General features: G+C 36.2%; 1 long non-coding RNA gene across 1 annotated transcript; it reads right to left on the bottom strand.

Moving 5' to 3' along the window:
* Window positions 1-8,053: 8,053 nt before the first annotated feature.
* Window positions 8,054-11,185, bottom strand: LOC311432771. Its single transcript, XR_014690316.1, has 2 exons — window positions 11,048-11,185; window positions 8,054-9,925 (listed from the first exon to the last, which is right to left on the bottom strand). It is a non-coding gene; the product is annotated as an uncharacterized lncRNA (long non-coding RNA).
* Window positions 11,186-14,619: the final 3,434 nt, after the last annotated feature.

The following is a 14,619-nucleotide window of genomic DNA, read 5'->3' as shown; positions in this document are numbered from 1 at the left end:
TTCCTTGGTTAAATCTTAAAGGAAAGAAAAATAATGTGTCTTCAATTAATGGAAAGTAAATGAGTTGCAGAGTAATTGGCAGAAAGAAAGTAGCAGATGATGTTTTGGTGTAGGAATTAGGGTTCCCTAACTATAGTGATTCAAATGTCCAGGCTATGCTACCATCCTCAGAGAGATACAGACAATTCCAATTATACCTCTGAATTATACCTCTTCAGAGAGATATGTGTGAAACAGGTAGGTTGAATTATCTTCTGGGAGGAAACTCTTTCCATTGATTTTACTGGAAACCTGAACAACTGACTAAAACTGGAGTTCTATATTTTAGACAGGTAAAATTGGTTGAGACTAATTCAGCCCTAGAGCTGTACTACATTTATAAGAGTAGCCTAAATTTAGCAGATCTCAATAAATTCTACTTGCAAAGAATATTTCTATTCTTCACCTTAGTAGCACTTGGGATTTCTGCACAGGTAGCTCCAGGGTTGAGTAATGAGGCTGCATTTCAAGAAAGCAGACTAAGATCAGTCTATTTCTTTAAAGAATAACATGCCTGAGCCTGTTTGCCACGGTTACATTAATTTATCACATTCCATTACTGTTACTGATTGTATTACATTGTATTGGAAGACATCCCTACCAAGTATGTCACTGGGATATGTGACTAGAAAATAAAGAATAAATACCAAAATAAAAACTGGAGACTTGGTCTTGGATCATCTTATGTGCACGCTGAGAGACTTATGGGCTAGCTTAGCCAGGAAAAGAGGACAAAAAAAACATTTTCTGGTTCACAGCAATATTCAGCTTTAAGTAAGGAGACAAAATATTACCCAATAAAGCCTGTGGAGATACTTTTCAGACCTGGCATTCAAATACCTTGCCGTATGTATAATCGTATATTATCAGAAATCATAAAAGCATTTGCAAGTATGGAACTGCATTTTTTTTTCCCTCAAAAATGAGTTAAATATATCTCATGCATTGATATTGTGGTGGTGTTAACACCAACTGTTGCATAGAAGTAAGATACCCTGCTTTCTTTCACTTTTTGCAAGGGAAGGGACATCTGCAAGATAATACAAATGTCTCTTTCTGGAAATATGTAATGATCATAGAATCATAGAATGGTTTGTGTTGGAGGGGACCTTAAAGATCATCTTGTTCCAATCCCCCTGCATGGGCAGGGTCACTTCCCACTAGATCAGGTTGCCACAGCCCTGTCCAACCTGCCCTTGAAAACTTCAAGGGATGGAGCACCAACAGATAGGTGTAACTTGTTCCAGTGACTCAGCACCCTCATAGTGAAGAATTTCTTCCTAATGTTGAATCTAAATCTACCCTCTTTAGGATTAAAAACATTGCCCTTTTTCTTATCACTACACTACCTGATAAAGAGACTTTCCTCACTTTTCTTGTAGGTCCCATTATTGGAAGGCCACTATAAGGTGGGTACCCAGAATGCAGAGTGGGAGAGCTTTCAGTATGCTCTGAGATACAACTAGCCATCTTACATTTATACAAAGTATTATCTTTCTTTTCTCAGGTTCTGTGATCTCCCGTTCCCCATTTTCATGAACATCTTTGTTCACCACACCTAGGAAGCAATCCTCCCCCCCTTCTCCCCAGGTTTTTAAGTTACAAATCAGAACCCATTGCCTTTGTCTTCCATGTTTGTGGGAGTGAAGAAGTTCCTACAGAACACCTTATTGAATTTTGGGATTTCTGGGAAAACAACTGGCACTGAAATTAGGAGGCTATTAGAAGACATCCACATAAGATTTTAGTTCTGTTATTGGAATCCCTATAAAGGACAAAAACATGTGAAAGAAAATGAAATATATTGAAATATTGTCTTCTTTCTTTGTTGACTAAACACTAAGTCTGGAAAGTGTTCCCTCACTTTCCATGCTATGTGACAAATGATCTGAAGGTGTTCACAGGAATAAAAAGCTGTAGAGCAGAAGTAAGAACACCCATAAAATAATTAAAATATTTATGCTATTGTTTTGAAAAGTATTTTCTTAAGTGAGTGGTTTGCAAATAAATAGTTAGGTGTCTTAAGGTTAATAAGAATTGCTAGGCATTTTTCATTTATTTATTTATTTATTTTTAGAAAAAAAGGTAATTTACTGAGGTACTGTCAAACAACATTTTTAAATAGTGGTATACATATTCTTCTTATCTATATTAAATGAATGCTCAAGGAATATTCATTAAGAGCTTGAATATAACTGTGTTACACTGAAGCATGTTCATACAGTATTATAAGTGACTTATGAGTGACATTGTGCACACCTCAGTTTAATTATCAAACGCTTGAAATAAAGTATGAGCTTTTGGGTTATGGATATAGTTTCTCCATACCTAGTGTACATTTCATTTGTTTTCTGAACCAAAGCACTTCATACAAATATCAAAAATAATTGAATATTTTTACTAATTTGAAAATTAATTAGTTATTAGGGTATTTTATTTTAGAAACACCCTAATACTGAGTTCACTCACAAACATTGACATCTGCTTGGGTTTAGTGTTTAATGACCTAGTTTATTTGTGTTATAATAATAATTATTATCATGATATTAATATATAATATTATATTATATTATTATTATTAATTATAATTATATAATATTGCAATGTATGTATATAATATTATAATAATTATTAATATGTAAATAATACTTTGCTGAGTTACATGAGAGGCAATTTATATATGCTGTGGAAGATAACATCATCAACTCATGAAGAAAACCATCTTACTGTTACTAACTTAGTGTCCTTAATTTTTAATAATATTTTTGCTGATATATATGTATAATGAAAACACATTGAATTTAGCAGAACTGTTTGAGAATCTGAGTTAAAAATTAAGAAAAATGATTGACCTTTAAGAAAAATTGACACACAGAGGTAGGAGCATAAATCTGACAAACCTGCAAAAAAATCAATGAAGCAATAAAGTCATTTATAATGTACTTACCTTGAAAGACAGGCCATTTCCTTTGGACAACTCAGTCTTAAGTAATAATTTCAAAGTATTCATACATTTTGTGCTGAATTCTATCTGTGTTTGGACCTATCTACTTTAATTTTTGCAGACATTTTCTTCAGGCTAGTATTCCTAAATGCCTGTCCAAATAGAATCTGTAACCCAATGATCCTAAAAGAATCGAGCTATTTTCTAGCAGTATCCCGAGTGCATTTAAGAGTATTACATTCATGGAAATTCATTCACAAAGAAATAATTGTCAATGACTAACAATACTTTGTACTCCTTTTGACATTTTCCACAGGTAAGAGACAAATAGGCAAGAGATATTAAATGTACTGGGACTGGATGCAATTTAATTTGCATCTAGCTACGATTATTCCCATTCAACAATGATGCAGAGCTAACCTGTTGCTTGGAACTGGGTCCTTGCCCAAGCTACTCTGTTAAGTGGTGAAGTAACTTATATAATAGAAGAAAAGAAAAAAAGAAATCAAATAAAAATATTTGAAGCCAGTATTAATTTCAAAATCAATTTATCTGAAATAAATTTATTAATTTATCAATTAATCACTGTATATCGTAAGTAAAGTAATGCAATACAACCGATTTCTTATTCAGAATTCTTACACATTTGGGAAAACAGGTTTCCTTCCTTCCTTCCTTCCTTCCTTCCTTCCTTCCTTCCTTCCTTCCTTCCTTCCTTCCTTCCTTCCTTCCTTCCTTCCTTCCTTCCTTCCAATAATAATAATAATAATAATAATAATAATAATAATAATAATAATAATAATTTCTGTGCTTGTTATGGTAACATATAGCTATATATGTTAGCTAGAAAGACTCTTGACCTTGGAATAACACCCAAAGGTCTAATACAGCAATGTCCTCTGAATGACTTGTGAAGTAACATAGTGGAAAAACTTGTGTAACTTGAAGGCACTTAGTCATATGATTCTGCAGCTGTCTTATTGTCAATTTTTTTTTTTTTTTTTTCTCTTTTGGAAACATTAATTCTCTGCTATGAAAGGTTTTCTTTACTCACCACTGCAATTTATGGTTAATTAAAGATGTATGATACTCTTATTTTTGCACAATCTTTAAATTCATGTAAACTTTACATTAAAAGTGATGATTCCTTAATAATGAAAGCAAGAATGCTGAGTTATTTTACTTTTCAGCTGATGTGTATTGCATGGAATAAGAAACTCAGGAATTTTATACAGCTATAGCAAAAACCAAACAACAAGAACAACAAAACAAACAAAACAAAACAAAACAAAACAACAGTGGTTTACAGAAGGATTAACAGCTCTCTGGTGCTGACCAAAGTGAATTGTTCTTCAGAGAACAAAGCACCATGAAAACCTCCTGTCTACTTTGAAAACTAGTGGCAGAAGCCTTGGTAGGCTGATTAGGTGGGTGCACTGGGGCTGACTTCCACAATAAATGACAAGAAACCTGCAATTTAGTTACTTTTCACAATGAAGAACCTTACATCGAAAGGGAAGAAGTTAACAATACAGTTTTACTTGGAAAGCACTCCCAGACTTAGCAGCTGGGAATCTCAACAAAGTACTGCTCCCCTATGCTATATACACAAGCAAGAAAGAGCAGCATGACAAAGATCAGATATTAGGCAAATATATGACTTCTGGGATAACAAAATGCTAACATCCACAACTTAAATTCCACCATTATTGTTGTTATTGTTACAAAAACAATAGGAGAATATAGTTATATCAATATTAAAATTTTATCAATATTATTTATATCAATATAAAATCTTGCCTTAGAGTGCAAGATTTTATTTTTGTGTAAAGAACTATTTGTTTTTCTAAAATGATAGGTCAACCAGGGTAGAAACATTGAGTTTCATTTGACTTAACTTTCAGCAAAATGGAAACTCCTCTTCCAGTTACTATGAAAACGAGCATGCATTTGCTGGGTGTTAATTTATTCTGTCAGAAGAATAACTAATTTTCCAAGATACTAGGACCAAAAAGAGAGATAGACAGACAGATAGAGAGAAATATTTTCTATATGATATTTCTCCTGTAGTCTGCATTGCTTTCTGGAATTTAAGATATTAATACAAGCTGACAGATGAAAGTTCATGTGCGGATTGAAGTAGACAGGCAGTGAAAGCTAAGGGGAGATGATTTTTACGTTTATTGGGAACTATGGGCATTTACTCTTCTAGCAAATATTTTGGAATACATTTTAAAGGTGATATATTCAGAAACTTATCTGACACAAATGATCTGGAGTCCCTTACTGCTGTTCCATAAACCACAATATCTCTCAAATACTTCATAAGAAAAGCTGTCAGCAGGATCACAGCCTATGACACATGGATTTCACTTGTATCACATGTGAACAATTCAAATTAGATGAATAACACTAAGCCTTCAAGTCTTATGTTATTTAATGTTTTAGAAGAGCTGTAAAATACACAGGCTTGCTTTCTATAACAAGACAAATAAATCACGCATGTTATCTGGGAGGATGTTTGTTTTGGAGCCTATCACAACTAAACCCGTATTTCTCTATTCTGTACAACATTAATTCACCCTTTCTAAACAAAAATTGCTCAAGTTCTGTCTGGATGAAGTATATTGGCATTAAACATGCAATATGACATTTTAGGAAACAGTATGACAACCTAAAAGAAGAAGAAGGAAGTAAAGCAAAGAGCTGTATCTCAAGGAATGACTTATAACAGACTTATGATGGATTCTGTCTCTCCTACCATCATATAAAGTTGTGCTTTCAAGGTCATATTTTGTCCAATGAATTCAGAGCTACTTGCAGATTAATTTATCCAAACCATCGGTAGTGATGTAACTCATTGCATTTGGCTGATACTGAATTAGAGTAGTGATGACCACATGGTTACATGTATTTTCAGAACAATGCATTCCTTGAAATGCTTATGTTTTGCTAAAGTGTATGCTGCTACTTTTTCTCCTAAACTTCCCTGTTTCAAGCAAGCCTTGGAAAAGAATAATTGCAGGACAGCAAGGAGCATTTGTATGCAAAGAGGCCACAGTCCAACATAGAGAATACCAAATATTTTGGCAGAATGAATAAATGCACATCTACAGAGTTTGCACAATGAAATACAGACTTTAAAAGTATCTGAAGGAACCTCTATGTACACTTGGCCTTCATTTCTAAACAATATGTGCATCTTGTACAAAATACTTTAAAATATGATATTAAAATGGTCATTTGGCTGGAAGATAAGAGATTAGTCAGACATTTCTAGGAAACAAGAATTATTTCTCTAAAAGCTTTCTGTCTTCTTTTTGAAGACAGATCTGATGAGACTGTCAAAAATTGGCCCCAGACATAATACAGTTGATGAGCAGGGAAAATAACACAGCAGAGGAAAAAAAAAAAAAAAAAAAGAATTGTTCCTTTTAGGATCATTTATTAGATGACTGTAATTTTCACATTTTTTATTCCTCTCCTGCTTTTATTTATTTTTCCTTAATGAGCAAACTTCAGTGACACTAAATGCTTATTCCTCTCAATTGCTCATCTCTATCTTCATAGAGGGTGTGAGGGGTAAAAAAAGAAAAGATATGAATTCAGTAGAAATAGAAATACACAAACCAGAACCCCCCTACAATGTTCTCATGATGTTCCTGTTTTATTCAGTTATCCATTTATTTTCTGATAAAGGCTTTTTCACTGCAACGTCTGCCTACATGCCTTTTACCAGGCAAATGGCCTTTCAGCCAGTTCACAAAAACCTAATTACATTTCTCCTCTTGTTCTTTAGTAAGGTCTTAAGTTGAGGCAAATACGATCTGTGGCAGATGGCAGTGCAGCTAACGAAGCTGCGGTCAGCGTGGGACAGAGCAAGAACTGCTGCCCAGCCAGGGTCAGTGAGCTTGGCCCCAAACTCAGCTAATAGCACTACTGAGCTCTGCTGCTGTTCTGGCACAACAGCAAAACCCAGCCCTCAGTTCAGACCCATATGTTGTGAAGAACTTTATTCACCTGAGCTCTTTTAATAACCCTCCATCACTATGAGATATCTGACCACTGGGGACTTGCCTGGCAAGTCTAACAAATTAGGGCTGCTGCTACAAGTAAACAGCTATGCCTGCCAGTTATCTCCATCTGCCCAGCATTGCCAGGTTCATTATGAGCAAAGGAGATGGAGTTAAACAGATGGCAGGAAATGTGCCTGGCCCTTGCACTCAGGAGAGGGGGAAGAGAGGCAATTGCTTTGCATAACATCCCTTTCTCTTCATTATTTTACATTATAATATGTAAATAAAGTCACAGTAGAAGCAATTTAAAAAGCACTTAGCATTGAAATATAAGGGTGCTACATGGAGGAAGAGAGAAAGGAAGGGATGAAGTTTCAGCTGTTTGCAAACCATAGTTTGGTCCCCTCCTCCCCATCCCCAAAGAGATTTCAAGGGCTTCTTTTATTTCTGACACACTAAATGAAACTCTTTCTGAACATGGCTCTTGTTCCCTTTCCCTGGCTGTCTCCAAGGCCCGCAGGAACCTGTCAATCAGGCAGCTTTCAGGAAGGCCTGCAGTGTGCACATGAGAGCATGAAGAGTGCATAGCATTAAACTGCCATGCTCTGCTCAAAATCACTCTTTGCAGCAAGGCTGCAAGCTGGTATGGAGACATCATTAAACACTGCCTAACACAGGAGTAAATAAAATCATACTATTTTCATTGGGAAACATTAAAATCTTTGGATTAAAATAGGGACACAAATAACACAGCATGGGACTGATACCTCAAAGTAGAAAACTAAATTCCTCTCCATGTCCTACTGCAGACCTATCAGAGGATGCTGTCTATTTTCCTTGCTGCTTCTGAGACTAAGTAAAGACAAACATTGCCTAGAAACTAACAGTTGATATCAATGGACATAAGGAATTTTGTGGGATTCTTTTTGTCTGAGCATGGATACAAGCTTTCTGGAAAGGGGGCAGTCTTTTTTATACATTTCTGTTGTGCTTAACACACTGAGATCCTCCTCTCAGCTGATGCCTGCAGTTGCTGCTGTAATATAAGACACAAAAGGAAAGGAGTGAGAGGAGAATGCTGACATGCAACAAGGGTGAAAAAGCTTGGCTTCAGTAGACCGAACCTGTGTGAATCTGATGAGCTGATCCATCAGATTTTACCTCTTACAACATGTATTAAGGGAGTGGATAACACAACAAAAAGCAACTAGTAAGGCAAGACACGGAGGCAGCAGTACATCAAGCAAGATTTTCCCCTTTACTGAAACATCTGGAGTTGACATAAACAACTGTAAATGCAAGATATTCAGCAGGATTTAAACAGCTAAAAATGAAATCCGAACAGCTTGTCAGAGGAAAGGCACTGCAGAATCTGATCATACTGGGTTGAGCACAGGTCCAAGTCATGTTTCAAATCCCCAACAAAAACTGGAGGATATAGAAGCTTGTGAATACGATGCATGTGAACATGCAAATCAGAAGGCTACCAAGTAACAGCCGCCAGTTCCCTTTCTCCAAAAGGGAGTTATATACCTCAATTACATGTCCAGTAGTAGCAGTCTGGTGTCCTCCCTGCTCCAGCTGAGGGCAGATGCTCAGAGGCCAGCATGAGTGTTGTATTTTAAGAGAATTGTGTGATGCTAAACTGCTGGATTTCAGGATGGCTAGCAGCCCAGGCTACCAGATGTTCAAAAATCCCAAACAAATGACCATGGTGTCTATACAGAGCAGCTCTACTTCACACCAAGGGGAAAGCTGTTCTGCTGTGCACAGTCCAAACTTGTCTGATACCTCAGGCTTGTCACGTATGTGCAGATCTTCTGTGTGTATATGTTAGCTCCAAAAATGAGACACATAAAACTACTGCCTGTGGACCTGTCAGCTTTGACAGGTCTGAGTCTGGAAGTCTGAAAGCAGTGTATGGAGTGAAAAGGTTCCTCTGTACTTAGAGTAGCAGACATTGGTACATCCGAAGTTGAAGGCTCAAATCTTCCATGACTTCTTGGTAACAAAATTCAGAAAACATGATTTTTTTCCTCTTAATCATCTTTATCACCTTAAAAAAATATACTCCACATCCTCTTATAAAAATATGGAGTCAGTTTATTTTCCATAAACATCTCTCCCTTCTTCCTCAGTTGCTCCTTTTATTATCTGGTTTCCCACTTTTGGTCACAGAATTCATCAGACTGATCTTCTGTATTTAATAGTGATGATTATTTTGATGACCTGATTATATATCCTAAGCTTTTATTAATGATCTAGATTCTATTCTATTGCCTTTACCAAACCACAATTCCAGCTTTTGCAACATTTATGCACAACAGCTCTGGCTGCTGTACACCTCTGTTATTTAAGCCAGTAGTCTCCCTCTGTGGAAGGTTCTTGGGGTCTCACGTCCTGCACAGGAATTGCCTCTGCATAGAATACATGGATTAGCTGATATTCTTGCTATTAATTAGTGTATTTTTTTCAGACATTTTAGGCCATTATCTTTTACACAGTTCAGAATTGTGGTTGGTATATGTTGCTCTCTTTGTCAAGCTTAATTATATTTTGGCCACTATTACATAGTGATTTGACAGCCGTTCATAAAGCATTTTTTTTTTTTTTTATTTGGAATCAGAGTCATCTGAGATAAGGTTCTCTCTTCTTGTGCTCCAGTTTGGAGTGGTGACTGCTTTCCTGCAGCTGCTTTTTGTGGATTCTTTTCTTATCCTGTCGGCAATACACTGGTTCATGGAGTTATTGGATTTCAGGCTGAGGTGGAAAGGAATGGCTGTACTCACTCTCCAGCAATCCCAGGGGTGTGCTTCAGTATGCTGGGGAAGTGGGGTACCACAAAAGAAACTATTCTTTTCCTTAATACACTGCACTAGTGTTTACTTCTGGCCATAAAAAATCTGCATTTTTTCCTCAATGTTAACTGTCAAAAAAAAAAAAAAAAAGGATGTGCATTTACAGGATTATTTAGCTGAGCCAGGCTCAGAAAGAGCCTACATCTATACATCAAAATTAGATGTATCTGAAACAGTTATGTGGTTGCTATTTGCTCTTCAATTGCCTGCGCACTTTTGTGCAGAGCACAGAGGTTCTCATGCCATCTTATATCCTATCAGCATCTCATGCTAACAACATCTCTGCATGCCTGCTTAAAGAGAAATAGTTAGATAGAAAGGTACAGACAGAGATAAAATGGACCAATAGATCTGGTATATATATACAAAGACATTTTCTAAAAGCCTTATGGTACACCAATTAGAGGTGTAAATATGATGTGACGTTTCAATCACATACGAAACCTAATGAAACCACATTAATCAGGCTCTAGGAAATGCTTGCACAAGTTTCCATACATTCCAAATGATCCTTTTCAATCCTCTGTAAAAGTCAGTCACAAACCCTGTTAGCTTCTAGTGATTTAAGACTTTAATTAACACCTGGACTTTTTTCTGGAGTTACAAGGGAGCTGTTTTCTTCAGGGTCCTGGGCATGCAGAAGGTTCATGATTTGGCTCTAGAAAGGTGTCAGAAACTGATGGGATCTTTGGCACTGTGCTACCATCTCTGCAACATCTTTCATCACAACATTCAGCAAAGACTTTTACAGCAAAATCCTTCCTTTATCTATACTGTCACTACCAATAGTTTCAGGCTTTATTTATATTTTACACTAGCAACTGAATGAGAAAAATTAAAGAATACAAGGATTTCAACAGGGACCAGAACGTGTGTCTACCTTTCCTGAACTGAAGATAATTTTTGCTCTAGCATGTTTTTAAAAGCCTGATAGCAACCTTCACTATTTTAATTAAATAGACTTACATTTAATTAGCAGGTAAATTGATCTGATGCACCTGAAAGCGTCAATACATATTTAAATGAAGCTATTTAATATAGGCAAAAATAAAGAACATTGGAAATATAGTTTCTACATTGTTTAGATTAACCATAGATATTATAATTTGCTTAAATAGAAAAATTTTAAAAGTATATATCCTGGCTCTGAAGTTCATCATCAGAAGGTAGCAGCTATGCTTTTATTGTACCTTGTTCTGCAGCTTATGGAGCATACCAACATTGTCTCTCATGCCTTGTCATTAGCAGACTGAAACACCTTCTATTTACTGCTTAGGATAGCTGCTCCTGGAGAGGAAGTTTCATTGTATCCCACTCTGCCTGCTGAGACAGCTGTAATGGCTACGTGCACCTGTCATGCAATAACCACCACCAGCCAGATAGCATTGTTTATTGCTAATGAGGCATATAATTGCTGAAGTTAATCCAGCTTCTGTGGTTACTAGGTAGAAGGAAGAAAACTGCAGTGAAACTGGATAGGGTAACAGAGTGAGCAGAGCGTCTCCAGCATTTAATTTAGCTCTAACAAGGCAGTTTGTGTTAGATCTCAACTGATTGTTAAAGAGCATTTACTGATGTTAATAAGCATAATAATCAACTATAACTGGCATAAATTAATTTGGCATTACAATACAGAACTAATAAAATGGGTAATCACTATGCTCTTTAAATTATATTAATGTGCACATTCAACCATATCAAATGGTTTAAGTGTTCACCAATATGGCAATAGTAAATTAATTTGAAAGAAATGCATTGCAGCAAGCAACCCCTAATTGCCATTTAACGGTAATATTATGGTAATATTTCTTTAACTTAGCTACACTGTCCTGTTGAAAGTCAAGAACTAAAGTATGTAGAGATAAGAAAAAAAATATGCTAAAGTGGTTTGACATGACTGACAGAAAGCTCTGCAATTCTGCAGACTCCTTTCTCTAGATTTGGTTCTTTCTTTGCTACAGTCTCCTTCAGCCCTCCAAAATCCATCTTGCTCTAGATTTGCTTTTCATATTGATCTAGTCAAGAAGCAGCTGGCTGTGAGTCCACAAATGTCTCAAGACAATATTGACTAAGTGTGTTCAAGTGTTTCATTAACAGATTATGGGACAAGAAAAATACAGACATACCCTACCCATCCCAAGAGTCTCACAAATCACTTTAAGATACTACTTTGGAAGGAGGTTAAACTTTTTCTCTAGCTAAATGTATGTGGTACTCCCAGTCAGTATGTGGTCAAACACAGGCCAAGGTAAACAGAACATGGATTTCAGCTCCCACTACTGGAGCTTCAACATATTCCTTTTAAAGCTTTGTTGCTCTGCAAATAAGCCAAAGGCAGGGAGATATTAATTAAAGAGACAAAGCAAAGAATCTTCAGATGCTTCTGCAGTAGTCCTAAAAGAGATCTGGATGTTGCTATTTTATTTATTTATTTATTTATTTAATTTTAATCAGCAAATAAAAAGGCTCCTATTTTAAATGTATGTATCTCTAAAAAGGTTTATTGCCTTGCTTGTTTCAGTCAGGATGTGGGTGGCAATTATTTGCCCATACATTTATTTTGGTTTTAAAATATCACACATTTCACAAATCAGTCCTTAGCATTGTCCTGGTCCTCTTTCCACATTTCAGTATTTGAACACCAGCAGAGCAACTGGTTGTTATTATAAAGAAGAAAAACATTTAAGGAAAGCAGCAATACAGTGACAAAGCGGGTGAGAGGCTAGAGCAGGTGAGCTGTTAAGGGGGAAGGGAGGGTGTGGGAGAGAGGGAAAGGGAGGGAGAAGAAGGGCAAAACTCTGAACTGTCTGTAATCTATTCCAATCATCCTTGTAGAGCTTTTGGATCCAGCTGAACTGCAAACTGGTTGCAGGAATAGATGCAACCTCTTTGAAGTAATTTGGCATCAGCCCATTAAAAAGATGTGAAGGGAACAACAGATATGCCGTATAAATTTTCAAAAATAACAGGTTAAAACATCTCTTTTTTCCATCTCCTATTTTCAACCAAGTAGAAAATATATTTTGAAAAGTCTTTGTGCCCATAATACTTAAAAATTTTACAGACTGCATCTCAGTTGCTTTCTGCTGCTAACCCTCAAGATGCCTATGAGATTTGAAGCTGCTAATTGTAACCGATTTAGGCAAAGCTGTTAAACACTGGTGATTCAGCAAAGTGCTTTAACAGTCAGGTGGTTGTTCTTCTGAGCTTTATCCAAACAGCCCTCAGGAATAAAAATCAGAGGATATTCTCTTTCAGTCAACAGGACTAGTTGAATGTTCAGCCATGTCTCCTGGGGATGAGGCAGGGGGAAATGTATATAAAATCAGCTAGTTTTAGAGAAAGTTAATCTGCCTCTTTTCTACCATGGATTTAGGAAGCTGGAATTGTCATTATATTGTCACTTTATATGTTCAGTAAAATATGTCTTAATTCCCAATACAAGAATCAGCATTCTCATTGGATTATTTTGATAGGAGGAACTGTCCTTTACGAGATTAATTAGATTTCTCTTCAGAAAGAAGCATCCTAATTCTAAAATGTGAACATGTTACTTCTACCATTAAAAATAAGTCTAATGCTTTATTTTCGGATCTCCCATAGTTATTCTGCCTGATGTAAAAACCAAGCACAGCTGCAGTAGAGTGTTGCTTACTTCTCTTTCTGTCTGCCTGAGTCTATCCATAAACACCAGACCATGACATACTTGTACATATGATATAGTCAGTGTAATAAATCTGTTTTGCCTTGTGAAGGCCTATTGTTGTATTTATGTGGAGTTCTTTCTGTTCTTGGCAGATTATGCTGGGCCACAGGAAAAGAACCATGGCCTTTATGTTATAATACACCATGAGAATGTTCTCATGCACCTAGCACAAAACGTTTGCTAGGATTGTCCTCATAATAGCCCATCTGTTGACTTTGAGAGAAACTAGCCCATTACTCCTGGCTCTGATATATTTTCTTTCTTCCAAATCACCTTCCATTTGATACCAACCTGTATAGAAAGGTCCAGCAAACAAAAGTGGGAAAGAGTGGGGTGTTTTGGTTCATTTGGTGTCAAAAATAATTTTTTATTAGTCGTGACAGAGGAAGCTAATATTTTAGAGAAGAAGCTTTTTTTTACAGCCATTTTTCCCCTTGTTTTGTTCTGTAGGTGGGAGCTTTTATCTCATACGTATCATACACTAATTTATTTATATAATAGTCCATACCAAAATTTTCTGGCAAATAATTTGTCAGATTGGCCAGGTTGGATGGGGGTTTGACCAATGCAGTCTAATGGAATGTGTCCATGCCCATGGCAGATGACCTTCAAGGTCCCTTCCAACCCAAACTTTTCTATAATTCTACGATGTCTTGAAGTTTGATTAATTCAAAGCTACTGAAATTCATTAATCTGGATCAGGCAGGATTGAAAGAGAAATAATGTGACATCATCAGTATGACAGAAGTATTTATTTTATACTGAAGTCACGCAAACTTTCAGTCCTTCCTTCAGAGGACATGGAATATGAACAGATGCAGGCCCACAGCTGGCTCTATTGACGGGTGTTCAATGCCATCTAGTGGTTTTAGAAACGTATAGTTTCTAATCGAATAGTTTCTATATTGTAGCCTAAAAGTGAGGGGGATCCTTGGATTCTTAGGGGATTGTAAAACATTTTTTTCCTTATCATTTCTACTTTTTTTTTTTTTTTTTTTTTTTTTTTTTGAGTTTTACACTTAATTCTGATTTATCAACACACTTTAAAATGATACC

This window comes from Aythya ferina (genome assembly GCF_964211825.1).
Source record: "Aythya ferina genome assembly, chromosome: 2".
Taxonomy (NCBI): Eukaryota; Metazoa; Chordata; class Aves; order Anseriformes; family Anatidae; genus Aythya; species Aythya ferina.
This window is presented reverse-complemented; position numbering and strand designations above follow the sequence as displayed.